General features: G+C 37.1%; 1 long non-coding RNA gene across 1 annotated transcript in view; it reads right to left on the bottom strand.

Annotated features, from left to right (window-relative positions):
• Positions 1-334: 334 nt before the first annotated feature.
• The window catches only part of LOC144322739 (uncharacterized), a 74,470-nt gene continuing 58,813 nt past the window's right edge, over positions 335-15,991 (bottom strand). The window contains exon 4 of the long non-coding RNA XR_013388380.1: positions 335-430. This is a non-coding gene — a long non-coding RNA (uncharacterized LOC144322739). The remainder of the gene's footprint in view (positions 431-15,991) is intronic.

Here is a 15,991-nt window from a genome sequence, read left to right as displayed (position 1 = left end):
TAAAGCCTTCCCTGACCTAGCCCTAGCCCCTATTGATAGCTGTCATCCCAACATAGCTGATTCAAAATCACCTGCCTCATCAGGTGATCACTTATAGTTTTATTTTTTTAATTAATACTTCGTTTTATAATACTTTAATAATACTTATTTTTTTAATTAATACTTCGTTTCTTTATTTCACACACACAAACACAAGCAGGAGGAGCAGGAGAGGGAGAAGGCTCCCTGCCCAGCAGGACCCTAGGATCACGACCCACTCCTAAGGTAGATGCTTAGCCCACTGAGCCACCCAGGCACTCCAAACTTACAGTTTTAGTAAGAAACTGTTTTCTTACTGTTTTTTTTTTTTTTCTTCAACCAGAATGTCAGCTCAAGATAGGAGATCTTTCATCTGTTTCTTCCCTATCGTTAGGGTCTTCCCAATGCAGTCCTAGGGAAACAGTAACGTCGTTATGAGAAGCCAAAAGTACTGCACACTGACTATGTGCAGGATTTTTGTCTAAGCACTTTTTAAGATTGACAAGTGTAATCCCAACACCCCTGAGATGTTATCCTCCTATTACAGAGAAAATGATGCACAGAAAAACCAGCTAACTCAAGTTTACACAGCTAGTAAGTGGCAGAGACAGTACTGGGCCATCTAACTTCAGAGCTTCTGCTCTAAACCACTATGCGAAATTATGAGGACCAGAGGAGATGGTAATGTGAGCCCCTTAGGACAGGGCGTGGCACACGATTCCTCAGGAAACTGTGGATGTTATTATACAGAAGGGTCCTGGCTCTGCTCCTTAGTGTGTGGTCTTGCCCAGATCACCAATAATCCCTGTTATCACAAGATCCACACGGGAGGGAATTAGACCGCAGGGGCCTTTCAAATGCATGGTTAGAGTTACTGGCACAGGAGGAGCATTTCTGGTTGCCACAATGACTGAGGTGCTACTGGCTTGGAGGGGAGGGTACATGGCGAGGACACTGAATACTGAGCCCTTTCCAGACCTATATGACAGAGCTCATTCTTGCCCAAAACTCAAACAGCGCTGTAAGTAACACTGGGCCAAGAATTTTTAAGGCCCCTTCAAGATTTTAAATACCACAGTATTAATATTAGGCTTTTTGCTAAGAGATGATTGCCTGTCAAAGGTTCTAACCTTTATCATTTACTAAAAAATCAGCTCAGCACAACTCATCAACTAGCCAGTATTTAAAATACAGGGTTATGTATTTATAATTAATATGGATTAGATACTATTTTCCATGCAGCCTGGAAGACAAGTCAATTTTGGAGAGCCACACAGCTGCTCAATAATGCAAATGATGCCTATTTAAAATAGTGTATTACATTGCTTTTTAAAGTGTGGGAGGCAGTATGGCATAGTTGGAGAAGTACAGCCTGGAAGCAGAGAAGCCATTTCCCGATCCTGGATCTATCAATTATTAGCTATGTAAACTTGGGTGTACCGTTTTACCTTTGTGGGACACCGGTTTCCCAAATGAGAAACTGCAGCAACAGAGTCCGTTTTAAGGATGTTGTAAGAATTAAAGCAACGTATTTAGGAAGTCTGGCGCATATTGATGGCTTAATAAACGGTACCCATGCACATTTCTCCTATTCTTTTCATCATGGAGAAGATATCTGTTGGTTTTCCCTAATGTACTAAAAGAGAAAATGTGATTTTGGATCTGGATCTTGGAAGATAATTAAGTTTTGGCCTGATAGATAAGTGGGCAATTTTGTGACCATGGGATGCAATGACCCTAATGTATGTTTTCATTCATTCCACAAATATTTCTTGAGTTGCTGTTACATACCAAACACTATAACAGGCCCCTAAAGATAGAATGAAGAGGGTCTTTACACTCCTAGAGCTGGCACTCTGGACGATTTTCCCTTGAATCTCCACAAGAAGTACTGACCGGACGCTGCATTTTCAAAACTTGTTTTTACAACTTTCAGGAACATCACCCTACACCTATTGAATATTTCTATTCATCAGCCTTCTTGCTTATGCAAAGAAAGTCCCCAAATTCATTTAATCCTGGAATTTCACCTTCTGCAGCAGAGCATGCACACGCGCGCACACACGTGTAGGTTACCATGTACCTCGGTAGCATGAATATCGATGGGCACATTACTTGCTCATGGTTGCCTTGATTTTTTTTCTCATTACTAAAGTTGGTTTGTAAAGCTCCTTGGTATTACTTGAAAAAATTGATTTAGCAGTAAAAAATGCTTGGGAAATGCAGGACTTCACTGAGTCTTTAATGTGCATCCAAGTTCTTTAAGAGGTTGATACACTCTATTTAGCATTTCACAAATAAATTTGACCTGGGGGCCCTCTTAAAAAATATTTTTCCCATTACATCTGACTTGATAACAAATGCTGGTAAATTCTTATATACCTATTACTCTTATCTCATGGTTTTCACTGACATATTTAGTGAACATTGTTTTGAACACATGGCTTATAAGATTATGTTTCTCTTCCTGGAAAAGTGGGAAATTATTTTAGTTTTTAAATCTGTGGCTAGAGCAAGCTAATTTTATTTTCAATTTAAGGATATCAGGAGACATAGCAGCCAATATTCAATGTTTGAATTATTTCATTTAGGTCTCTTTGTCTCTGCCACAAAATACCAGTGATCTTTGAGTGACAGCTAACAAATGAACCCCATAAATTTGCATTCATCAAATAAGATTTGGGTGTCTATTATAATATGTGTGCTATATAGTAGGCATTGAAGAAAATTAAATTATGGCTCATGCCTCAAGGAGCTTATAGTCTAATAGAGATGACAGTTATGTTAATAGGCAATTATAATATAATAAGTACATATTAGAAATATGTCACAGGGAAGAGAGTGATTATCTGGTTGGGGAAATATCTGGAAAAAAAAGGGGCTTATAACCAAGGAAGATGATTTATTACAACTGAGTGGGAACTATTTAAAATCAAATCCCCTCTACTTGGAGCTTAGAAAGAAACAAGAGAACATCATAACAACAGTAGGTCAGGATACTTGAACTTCTCTTACCCCCTCAAAACCTTTCCAGGAATGACTGGATGAAGACTTTTTACTTAATAGAACCCATGAGAGGAATTGCACTTTGAGGAAAGACTATGACCACCTAAAATAAGAAATGTCTACAAACACACTTTGAATTCCACCTCCACAAAGCAGCCCTGGATAACATATTTTCACTCTAACTTATCACCCCATCTGATAACTATCAAAACCATTTCCCCCGCAGTACCCTCTTAAAACGCTTCCCTTAGGTAAACCTGATGCATGGAAAACATTTCTCTGAAAAACATTGATGCTATTGGTAATGATAGTAATTCCCCATCACATTTTGCTGTGTTCCTTCCATATTCTAACATTTCATTTTAACCCAAATCCATAATCCACATTTTATAATTAAGAGCACTTAGTACTCTTAGTACTCAGTGATCTGAGATCAGTAACTTCGTGTCACACAGCTACAAATCAAGGGCACAAAGACAGTGTCCAGTCATTTGACCTAAGCTTGGGGTTTTGCTTTTTTTAACCAAATTTTGTGAGGTTCATCTGAATACTGAGCTGCTAAGAAAGCATCTTGAATAGAAATTGTGACTTAGGCCATTATTATTTGTGAGCTAGAAGTAGCCTCTCTTCTGAAGCTATTGTTATGCAGAAGGTGACATGAAACTATTCTCAGACAAAACCTGCCTATCAGCCTAATAGACCCATAAGACTTTTTATAGTGTTATAATTGAAAATAATAATCTTCAAAGTTATATAACTCACTTAACTGACTAGATCATGAGTTCTGAATGTTAACATGAAACAGATTCTTGAGATCTTACTCAAGGTTGTATGAAATTGCCACCCAATTAACTATAAATCCACTTCTTTCTCAGAAAAGCATATTAGAATTCAGATGAGTGACAATAATAGTGCATAAACTTAAATCTACATGATCATGAAAAGTAAACTATTGTAAACTTTTATACTTTGTTATTTTTAAGACACTAATACTCCTTACGACAGATCAAGGTTCACCAGGGTGCCACAATATGATCATTTAGAAGATTGATTTATTCATTCATCACATATTTGTGGGGTTTTTTTTTTGTTGTTTTTACAAAGTCATATTTTAGGAGTACTTTCAAAAACTGACAGGTCTTTAATCCTTGGCTTTCGCCCAATCTCATTTAAAATTCACCAAAAAATCCAATAATAATTGTAATAATAAAATGAAGAGATTAACTAGTATCACCTTAGTGTTCTATAATTTACCAAGTATTTTCACGCCTGTTACACTCAATCCTCAATAATCCTGTAATATGCTCAGCAATTCCCATTTTACAGATAAAGAAGCTGAGAATCATAAAGGAAATGAGGGAGATAAGAGAAAGTGTGCTTATTGACAATTTTATCATTCTAAGGTTAGTGTGCCTATAAAGGAAAGAGAAAAAAAAAGTTAGAAACCTACAAATCCAGGGAGAATTACCTCAGCCACCAAATCAGAAAAACTAGCATTAACCTGGGATTCTTAATTCCAATTGGTTTGTTCTGCATCAATACCGTTAATTAATATACAACTCCAAATTAGCTTTTGCAGGCAGGGAAATGTCAGCGGGTTTCTTCTTGTCCTCCTGCTAAGTGGAGGACATTAAATCATTATTACACATAATAGTTCCTAATTTGCAGGTGGAAATATTAGCTCCCAAATGCATAAAAATCATTCTGAGCCTGAAGGTCAACAGTCGCATATCAGATTGTTTTGGTTTCCTGCTGGTCACTTTACAACATGGTTTAATGGTTACCATAGTATCTTTCTTCCAAAGTGAATTATGACCTGAACTTTAACTTTTCATTTTTGCTTAACTATGAGGTAGCTAGGAGACCAGATTATCAACTGCATTTTTCTAACATAGGAAAGCCCAGAGAGGTCAAGTGACTCACCAAAGGGCACACAGAAAACCTGATTGCTCCGTGGGTCTTCCAGATTGGTGCAAGCTTTGGAAGGAACTGATCCATCCATTTCTTCTTGCTTATCTAAATGTCTCTCTCTGCCCTTATAATTCTGCATCCCATGACATTCAAGGAGACAGTGGAAAATGCATGGCTTTACCAGCAGCATATACCCCCTGTAAATAAGACCAGCTACTGGCTGAGAAGATGGGGACTCACTATTGCAGTATTTTATCTGCTGGGTGGCCAATTCATTAAAACAGATATCTAGTGTTTTAATCACTCTGCCAAACCACCATCTGTTTTCATCCCTGCCTCCCCCAATCCTAAACATCGCCCTATACCTTCTGCCACAGTCCCAATCAGGTTTCTGTACAGGAATGGACAGCTTGCAAGTGGTATGTCGGGGGCCTGTGCAATAATTCATCTTTTGGGCATGACGGAACAAGCTGTTGGGTGCTGTGAATATGCATAGCAGGTCTTGCTGGGCGAAATTCTGGATCTGAACGGAGAACAGCTCCCACTTGGTGGAAATAAATGCTTTATCCCTCTCCTCACTCCACTCAAAATGCGTACCAATCCTAGTAGAAAGTCTGAGGTCTATTTGGGAGCCCAGGACTAAGCTTCCTGGATGAAGGGGTTGTGAACTCCAATACTTGGACATGAGTCCAGATCAAACGTGTCCCTGTATTTATGATTAGTCATATGACTATCACGTAATGGATTCTTACTATGAGTTAGGACCAAGCCAAGCACTTTACATAAACTACCTCTTTTTCATTCTTAAAATAACCTTTCTGGATATTGGTTGTATTCCCGTTTTACAGATGAATCAACTAAATGACATTCACACTTGGGTCGTTAATCCAAGGTCACAGCGATTAGACAACAGTCCAGATTGGAACTTGTGTTTCTTTGACTCCAAATCCTGTGCCCACAGTGACTATATTACCTGTCCACTTTCATAACTACACAGAGATGTTAACAATGGGCTGCTTTTCTGAGATCATCTTGCTATGTGCTGTAGCCTACAAGATTATTACCTTTTTATTTTCATTGCGACTGTTTTTTTCCCTTAATTGTGACTTTTATAAAATAACAAAAACCAACCAACAACCAACAAAACAAACTCTTGTTGAGAAGGTTAAATTCTTTTGTGCAAAATAATTCAGAATCTCGATAGGATAGGTCTTTTGGATAGGATAGGTCTTTTGGTGCCTCAGCCCAAAGCTTTTTCTAAGCCATGTATAACCATAAATACCCATCCAAGACCTTGATAAACTGGACAAGTGTTTTCTAAAACAGGAATAATCCTCAGTCTTGCTGCCTCCCCACTTTCTGATCTGTAGGGGCCAGGTGCACGTATTCGTGGCCAGCAGTGGACTGGAGCGATCTCTTATTGGCTCAGCATTGTGCATTCCATAAAATCAAATTGGTAAATCAGGCAGGTCCAGGGGCATAATTTGCAGGATGCAAAGCAAAATAAAAATGCAAGACACCTTGTTTCAAAATTATTAAGAATTTCAAAAGAGCAACACTGGGAATTAAAGCAAGAGAGGACCTGCACCTGCACAGGTCCCATGCCCATGAAGCTGGCCCTGACTGTCTAAATCTCCAAGAATGGTCCTATTTTCCTCCACCTTATTCTTTTCATATAACCCAGAATAGAAACAAAAAAATCTTGGAGTCAGAGGCTCTAGTCCTTGGTCCTGGTTTAAGGTATATGGTTAACTAGCTTTTGACTTTGTCATTTAACCAGTGATGCTGAGAGTCCTCATACTCTGTAAAGTCCATCCATACTGGCCCAGCCTACAATACTTAGGCCAGGCAGTTGCCTCCCGTGTTCTACTTCATTTATCTTTTCAGTTTCCCTTTCTGCGAAAGCAACTCAGAAAATGGTCAGCCTCCTTAATAATACCTGAACCACCATCAACCATGGTCTTCAGGTTCCCCAGCTTCTTGATCATGCTGGGGAAGTACTCCTCCCACCTCAGTTACCAGGTCACCATTGCTCATTCCACACCTTCTCACTGTCTCAGATACCTACCCTGGACCATTAAAAGAAAGTTATTTTGAGATTCTTTAAGAGAAAAAAAAATGTTCCTGTTAGGTCTACCAACTCCATGATAGTGAGGGAAAAAGCAGCAGATTTTCCCCAAAGGAACACATTTGTTAAAATCAGGTATTTCTTATTTTGTTTTGTTTTTTAAAAATATTTCTGTATCGTGAAGATAAAGTCATACTAAAATGACTTCTTTAGGTATACTTCAGAATAAAAATCTTCAAACCATAACCTCTATCCAGTGAAAAATTATAGTGCGACTAACATAACCTATCTTTTCTCCATCTCCAGTCTTCCTCCACTTGTCCTCCCTACTGAGAATAAATAAGGTTCTTCTCCTTTTGCCTCACTCCCATTCCTGAGCCCAGGCTAAATTTCTTTCATTCTTACTTTAAAACTCTTTGAGTCATCTTCAGGTCCCTCCACCCCCTAACCACTACGGCTCGCCCCCATTACCTCCTACCCATGAGCTTTAGTAACTTTTCTCCCTGCCCTGGGGAGTATATTTCTATAGCTCTGCATTAAAAAGCCCTTGCATTTTGCTTGAGCCAGATTTGGGAGTTTTATAAAATCACTACTCCTTCAAAAATGAGCTCAGTTTTCTACTTTCTAACTAAACTTTCCTGCCTTCCATCCATCCAAACCGATGTGATCTTTTGCTTTGCACCACCCTTTCAGAATACTTATCACTTCTTAAGGTTGGTTAAGAGTATGCATGCACATGCCTCGTCTCCCCGTCTGGCTTGTAAGTAATATGAGGACAAGGAATAAGCCCTCAGTGGGGAAAAGCATGGTTTGATTAGATTCGAGTCACAGGGAGTGTTTGTTGAGTGAATGACTGTGAACTATTATCAGAGACAAGTTAAAACAGGAACAACCGGATTAGAGTCTTATCTCAGCTGACCTCTCCCCCTTATGTTCCTTGTTCATGTTTCTCAACTTCTGAGTCTATCAAAAGCCAAGTGAAGAGGCTGTTTCTCTGAGATCATTCATCTGTCCTGTTAATTTGTGTTAAGTGGTACTTTATCAGAGCCAAGCTTTTAAGTCCATTAAAAGTCTTAGAGCTTCTCTCGAAGCTGGGAACACTATAAAAGACAACATCAATCCTGTGGCTCTGCTTTACACTCAGGACAAGCTGATACTTTCAGCACAAGTCTCCGGATCCGCCTTCAGGACTTCCAGAATGACCCATGGAATGAATGACATCAGGCCGTGGAGTGTCACTTCTTCTGAGATAAGAAACAGGCTGTCCTGAACTCAAGAATCCCTTATAAAGATATCAGCTGGGGAAGCAACAAACTTGCATGCTATTATCCTCAAATACCCTCATCTCTCAAGCTTTATAATGCACTTTTTAAAACTCTTTTTAAAAACAACAAATTTGACAGGCCAGACACAGCTCACTAACCTGGGAGATTTGTTTTAAAAATACAGATTTCCACATACCATCTGTAGAGAATTTCCGGGGTGAGGCTCAAAATTATGTATTTTTGAAAGCTCCCTATGTTATTCTTATTTGTAACTAGGGTTTAGAACTTCTAGAAGCCTATTGCAGACTGCAAAGCAATTTAACATGATCTATTATTTCATTTGATGTTTACAGAAATAGCTAGGAATATTATTCCCATTTTAGGAATGAGAAACCAAAGCTTAGATTTGATGACTGAACCTAGGGTGACTTCTAAGGTTGGTCTTCACTTAGGACACAAGCTCAGGTCTTCTGAATCCCAGTCCAGGGCTTGTCCACTGTTAACTTTGAGATCTGACAACTGCAGTTACCAACTTATTAACTTGAACTGATTTATCAGGTTGCACTTACAAAGGATGAGAAAACAAGGGTAGAGCATTTTTGTCAGAAAGAGAACCACATGAGCAAGAACAATTTATAAAAGGGAGAAGCCTTTCAAAAGCCTTTGCAATTTGTGAACCAAGGCCTTTGCAATTTGTGAACCAAGGAAGGGGGAAAAAAGTCTTAATTCCATAGATGGTCAAGCGGTCTTCTATTTTTTTTTTCTTTCTCATCTCCATCACAACTTTTCTTCCTTCTTCCTAGTTAATGACTTAGACCCATTACCAATACAAAAGTGTGACATTGCACAGTCTCAACAAAAAATGAGGCAGTGGGAATGAATTATGCACATAAGTGCCAAGATGGTTGGTTCTGAACTATTACTCTCATGTGGAGGGTGCCTTATTGCCCTTCTTCTCTTTTTTTTTTGCCCCTATCCTTCTAATAATAAGTTCCTTCTCCAAAGAGAGAAAGAACAACTGATTTGATTAATCAGAGTTCAGGGCTTTTACTGAGCTATATTTTAGTAGTTGGATGAGTTTGCTCTGCCCCAAAGTTAACACCTAAATGCATCTATTATCTTAATAAGACTTGCATGTATACAGTATACAAATATATTTGAAATTTCATTTAAAAGTTCAAGATCCTAAAAAAAAATACATATACTTACAGATTTGGTAACTAGTGCAAAGAAAATTTTAAGGACTGAGCCTTTGAGAACTTCAATATTTCCTGATCAAGACAAACAGAAAATTAAAAGAGAAATGTCCAGTGAGATAGGTGGGAGACCAAGAGAGAGCAGTGCTCCAGAATCTAAAGAGAAAATATATCTAGAAGAAAGACTGATCAACTCTGTACAGGTAAAAGAGCAAGACAAAGACTGAAAAATTACCATTGCATTTGGGCAATATGGAAGTTTTGAAAACTTGACAAAAGTAGTTACAGTGCATTTTGGTGAATGAAGTTTGAATAGAGTGATTTGACAAAGATTGTAAAGTTAAGAGATGGGGAAAGTATGAACAATTCTTGCGAGGAAGTTTTTTATTCTTAAATTTTGTTTTCATTATTTTAGGGGAATAGGGAAATACAGCAGTAGTTTCATGGAATTTGATAACAAGGAAGGTTTTATGGGTTGTTTTGTTTAGTTTGGTTTCCCTGTTGTAAAAAAAAAAAAAATCAAAACTCATATATCACAGCATGGCTGTATGATAATGGGAACAGCCAAGTAGAAAGGAAACAAGTTTGGCAGGGAGGAAATGATGTCGTTTAGTAAGACGTGACGTGTTGACCTAAGAGAGGAACAAGCACAGCTAATCTACTAGAGCTGAAAATAAAAGAGTGTATGTGGATGTAGAAGCAGGTATGTTAGTATATTTAGGGGGGGGGGGAGACTTTTAGGTTATCCTCTGACTTTCCAGATCTCAAATTCCATGATTATACCCCAGTACCCTCATATAACCGATCCCACTAAATAATGAAGGGAGTGATTTCCCAATGTCATTCAGAAAACTATAGACACATTCAGAACCAGGACTTTAGTTTTCTGATGACTATATCTGCAATGTTTAGTTCATTTGTACATTTATTAGATAGATTATTATTGAAATCCGCTTGCCAAGAACTCTTTTAGACACTAGGAGTAAGTGGTAAATGATATTTCTTTCTTTCAGTGTATTTTAATCTAGAGAATGAGACAGGCATAATTGCATAATTAATTAATTTGAGTTGCTGTAAGTTCTACAAAAAACAAGATGATTTTGCAATAAGAACCAACTATTGAGACTGACCTAGGATAGCTGGAGAAAGATAAATCATTGATAATCTGAGATTTGCAGGATAAATAGGATTCACATGTGTGAATTATAGTATAGGAAGTATGAATATGGACATTAGAGGAAGCACAAATACCATATAAGAGCACCTCAAAATATTCAAGTGTGGCAAGGGAAATGAGAACAAGGGAGAAAGAAGTGTACATTGCAAGAGTAGGCTGGGGCCATATTGCATAGGGACGTGATTAAAAGTTCATATCTTGTCTGGAGGATATTAAGAATCCAGAATCAGCTAGGATAGATCTGTTACAAAAGGATAACTGTACTGTATGAAAAAGGAATTGAAGAAAACAAATACATATGTAAGGAAACCGGTTGGAATATTATTAAAATAGTTCCCATGTGAAATGATCATAACATAGACTAAGTTGGTTTATGGAGAGATGGGGAAAATTGGGTGGATTTGAGAGATATCCTGGAGTGTGGATTAATAGGATATGGTGGTAGGTGGTTGGTTAGAGAGAAAGAAACATACTTTGGAGGATGACTTCCAGGATTTGCAGAATATATAGGTTGATAGTGTTGCCCTTACAAAGAGAAAGTTTTGGGGTTATAAAAATAATGAGTTTGTACTGGACAATTACAATGTCAATTAGATGTCAGGGAGAATTTTAGGTGAAGATGGCAAACATCCAGCTTCCTGCCAAGGGCTATGTTGTGTTCTGTCAATAGAGAGATAAATGAAAGTCACTTTCTACCCTCAAAAACCTCATAGTTTAGCAGCTCATACTCTAGGTTGCTGTAGCACCTTTCTCATTCTGAATCTGCTGTCAGATCTGAAAGGCAAAACTTGCCCAGGAATGGCTGGAAGGAAGCAAGGAAAAAAAAAAAAAATCCAAGTTGATATACTTTAACTAGGCAACAGTTACTCCTAAAAAAGATCAGAATGTGGTGTGAAATATGCTAATAACATTTATGCAAATGAAAGTTCACTGTATTAACTACAAGATCAAGGGATAACTGCAAGTAATTTGGTAATGGGCTATAATTACCCTTCCATCTATAGTATGGGGGATAAGGGTAATGCATGAATCAAACACTGTTACTAAATACTTTTGCATTTCATCAGTGCCTTTTCTTCTTCATTGTACTTGAAGATACCTGGAAAGCTATCACAAAATAAATAAGTCAATTTTAATACCAGGCTAAAGGTATTAGGTAGAATATTTATAATTGTTGATTCTTACTTTTTCCTTTTCCTTTTTTTTTTTTTTTTTCTCTTTCTTATTTTGGACTTGGTCATGCCTGACAGAGAAGTTTTTCTTAAAGTATTAGACAATTCCATATAGTCTAAGAACTAGCTGCATGACTTTGGGTAAAGTTACCGATCTTTGCAACTTAGTTTCCCCATTATTTATACAGGGATGTTAAGATTCATAATGGCCGCTTCCAAAGAATCAGAAATGACCACTTTTTATATCCTTGGAAATATTGAAACCATTTTTTCTTTTTTACTTTTTATTTTGAAGTATTTTTGAAAGTTGCGTAACAAAGAGCTTTTCTTCCCACCACCCTCATCCCCTGCCCTGAATCCTGTGAACACAGGTCGTAGGCATGGGTCCCATTACCCCTGAATACTTCAAGATGTCTTCCTACAAACATGATGTTACCCTATGTAGTCACAGTATGGCCTTCGATGTTAAGAAATTAGCATGGATACAATCTACTTCCTACTGTTCAATACACAACACATTACGTGTGTGTTAGTTGCTCCAGTGAGATGTTTTGTAGCAGAAGGATTACGTGTAGGATCACGGGTTCCTTCAGTGTGGAACAGTTGGCCAGTCTTCCCTTGACTTCCACAACTTTGATACTTTTGAAGATTCAAAGTCAACTGTTTCCTAGAATGTTCTTCAATTTGGATTTGCCTGGTCTTTTCAAATAATTAGATTTAACTTATGACCTTTTAATTTGGGGGGAAGGAGGCAGAAATAAGACAGAATTAATGTGCTCTTTATGCATTCTGTGGGGTGGTACACAGTTCCAGTTTGAAGCATTGATTAACGTGGTTTCTCCCAAGTTTCTCTTTTGCAGTTATTCTTTTTCTCATTGAAATAAAGAAGCATTTGTGGGGAAATATTTAAGATATGTAAATATCTCATACTTTTATCCACTTGTTTTAGTGTTCATTTATTTTTTCATTTGCCTTATTCCATTATTATTCAGGTGCTTGAAATAGTGTTTTTTTTTTTTTTTTGAAATTCCATTTGTTTGAAGTTTATTCCTTAGCATTTTACTGTAAAGAGATGCTTTCTCTTCTTCCACCTTGTTCATTTATGTCAGTATGAGACCATCTATCCCTATTTTATTCAAAGTGTAATAATCTGTTATTATTTATTTTACTTACTTTGGCTTTGGCTAGTAGTATCTCCTCGAGATGGATTCTACTCTGTTTTTGTCTTTGATTTTAATATATTTCCATGGTTCTCTGAGCCCTCCTTTACTATTGGCACAATAAGACATTCTAGGCACTTGTACTTCTGCCCCAGCTTTGGAATCAGCCAATTTTTCAAAGATCCCTCCTTTGTAGTGGAGGGTAGTGGTGTGAAACCAAAATCTGTATATAAGATGCATGCACTGTGCTGGATGATCTGGTACCTTACAAGGATTCCAACTGCTGTGGAAATGCTACACTCAAGTACCCCTTGAGTGTCAAACCCTTTCAGGGACCACCTCAACTGAAGAAAGCTATCTTGGGGCTCTCAGTCATTTTTGCTATTGGAGATACCCCCATAGTGAATTACTGATTATTAAAAGTTTGGACTCCTTGCTTCAAATCGGGAATATTCTGAATTATGATCTCAGTTCCAGGGCTCCCTTTCGGACCAGCTGAAGCCTTCATTGGATCTGCATTCTAGGTTAACTTCTTTCTTTGCCCGATTCTGTTGCTTTTCCCTTCCTTCCACAAGCGTGATTTCCCAAAACAGTCTCTTCTAAATGTCCCGTCTCAAAGTCAGCTTTCTAGAGAATACAACTGTAGGAGGTGTGGGCTGTCAGTGTGCTCATGCCTTCTCAATGAACAGAGCTAGAAAATACATGTATGTATTTCCTCTGCATATACCTTTATCTCTAGCTATCTCTCTATATATTTATCTCTATGTTGAATATCACAAATGTGACATTGGCCCTGAAAATGGCCCTCCAAAGAAGCCCACATCTCTGGAGACAGAATAGGCTAGGTTATATGGCAAAAGAGAATTAAGGCTGCAGGAAAATTAAAATTGTTATTTGACTGACCTTAAAATGTTAACCTGGAGTATCTGGGTAGACCCAATGTAATAATAAAAATTCTTTTTTTTATTAAAGTTTTTTTTAACCTTAATTCCTGTATAGTTAACATACAGTATTATAATAGTTTCAGGTGTACAATATAGAGGTTCATCAATTTTGTACATTACTCAGTGCTCATCACAATAAGTGTCTCCTTAATCCCCATCACCTATTTCACCCATTCTCCCACCCATGTCCCCTCTGGCAACCATCTGTTCTCTATAGTTAAGAATCTGTTTTTTAGTTTGTCTCTCTTTTTTTGTTTTGTTTTGTTTCTTAAATTCCACATGAGAGATATCCTATGGTATTTATATTCCTCTGACTGATTTATTTTGCTTGGCATTATACTTAGTAGCTTTATGTTGCTGCAAATGGCAAGATTTCATTCTTTTTTATGGCTGAATAATATGCCATTGTGTGTATATACCACATCTTCTTTATCCATTCATCAGTTGACATACATTTAGGTCTTTCCATAATTTGTCTATCATTAATAATGCTGTGATAAACAGCAGGATGCATGTGTCCCTTTGAATTAGTGGTTTTATTATTTTTTTTAATTTTTTTTTTGGGGGTGGGTAAGTACCCAGTAGTGTGATTACTGGACCATAGGGCAGTTCTACTTTTAACCTGTTGAGGAAACTCCATACTGTTTTCCACAGTAGCTGTACCAGCTTGCATTCCTCCAACAATGTATGTTTTTCTCCCCATCTTTACCCACAGTGTTTCTTGGATTTCTGATTTTAGCCATTCTGACAGGTGTGAGGTGGTATCTCATTGCAATTTTGATTTACATTCCCCTGATGATGAGTGGTATTGAGTATCTTTTCATGTGTTCCTTGGCCATCTGTATGTCTTCGTTGGAGAAATGTCTGTTCATGTCTTCTGCTCATATTTTAATTGGATTTTGTTTTGGGAGTGTTAAGTTGTATCAGCTCTTTATGTTTTGGATATTAAACTTTTATCAGATATGCCTTTTGCAAATGTGTTCTCCCGTTCAATAGGTTGCCTTTTAGTTTTGTGGGTGGTTTCCTTTGCTGTGCAGAAGCTTTTTATTTTAATGTAGCTTCAATAGTTTCTAGAAAAATGTTGCTTTGGTCAATGTCAAAGAAATTATTGCCTGTGCTCTCTTATAGGATTTTTATGGTTTCAGGTGCCACATTTAGGTCTCTAATCCATTTTGAGTTTATTTTTTTGTATGTGAAAGAAGTGATCCAGTTTCATTCTTTTGCATGTAGCTGTCCAGACTTTTTCCCATTGTGTATTTTTTCTCCTTTGTCAAAGATTGATTGAATTTAAGACTGTGGATTTATTTCTGGGATTTTTATTCTGTTCCATTGATCTATGTGTTTATATTCATTCCAGTACTATATTGTTTTAAGTACTACCACTTTGTAATATGACTCGAAGTCTGGAATAGTGATACTCCAATTTTGTTTTTTTCTTTTTTCAAAATTGCTTTGGTTATTCAGGGTCTTATGTGGTTCCATGCAGATTTTAGGATTGTTATTGTTCATTCTAATTCTGTGAAAAATACTGTTGGTATTTTGATGGGGATTGCATTAAATCTGTAGTTAGCTTTGCATAGTACAGACATTTTAACAATATTTGTTCTTTCAAGCCATGAGCATAAAATGTCTTTGCATTTGCTTGTGTCATCTTCAATTTCTTTCATTAATGTTTTAGTTTTCAGAGTACAGGTCTTTCACCTTTTCAGTTAGGTTTATCCCTAGGTATTTCTATATTTTAGCTGCAGTTGTAAATAGAATTATTTTCTTAATTTCTCTTTCTGTTGCTTCATTATTAGTGTATAGAAATGCAATATATTTCTGTACTTTATTTTGAATCTTGGAATTTTAATGAATTCATTTATCGGTTGTAATTTTTTGGTGGAATCTTTAAGGTTTTATATATGTAATCATGTCATCTGCAAATAGTAAAATTTTTACTCCTTCCTTACCAATTTATATCCCTTTTATGTCTTTTTTTTTTTTTTTTTTTGGTCCAATTCCTATAGCTAGTATTTCAGTACTATGTTGAATAAAAATGGTGAGAGTGGACATCCTTGTCTTAAGGAATCTT

This window comes from Canis aureus, chromosome 10, assembly GCF_053574225.1.
Source record: "Canis aureus isolate CA01 chromosome 10, VMU_Caureus_v.1.0, whole genome shotgun sequence".
In the NCBI taxonomy this organism is placed as follows: domain Eukaryota; kingdom Metazoa; phylum Chordata; class Mammalia; order Carnivora; family Canidae; genus Canis; species Canis aureus.
Note: the sequence above shows the minus strand (reverse complement) of the source record. Positions and strands in the feature narration are given on the sequence as shown.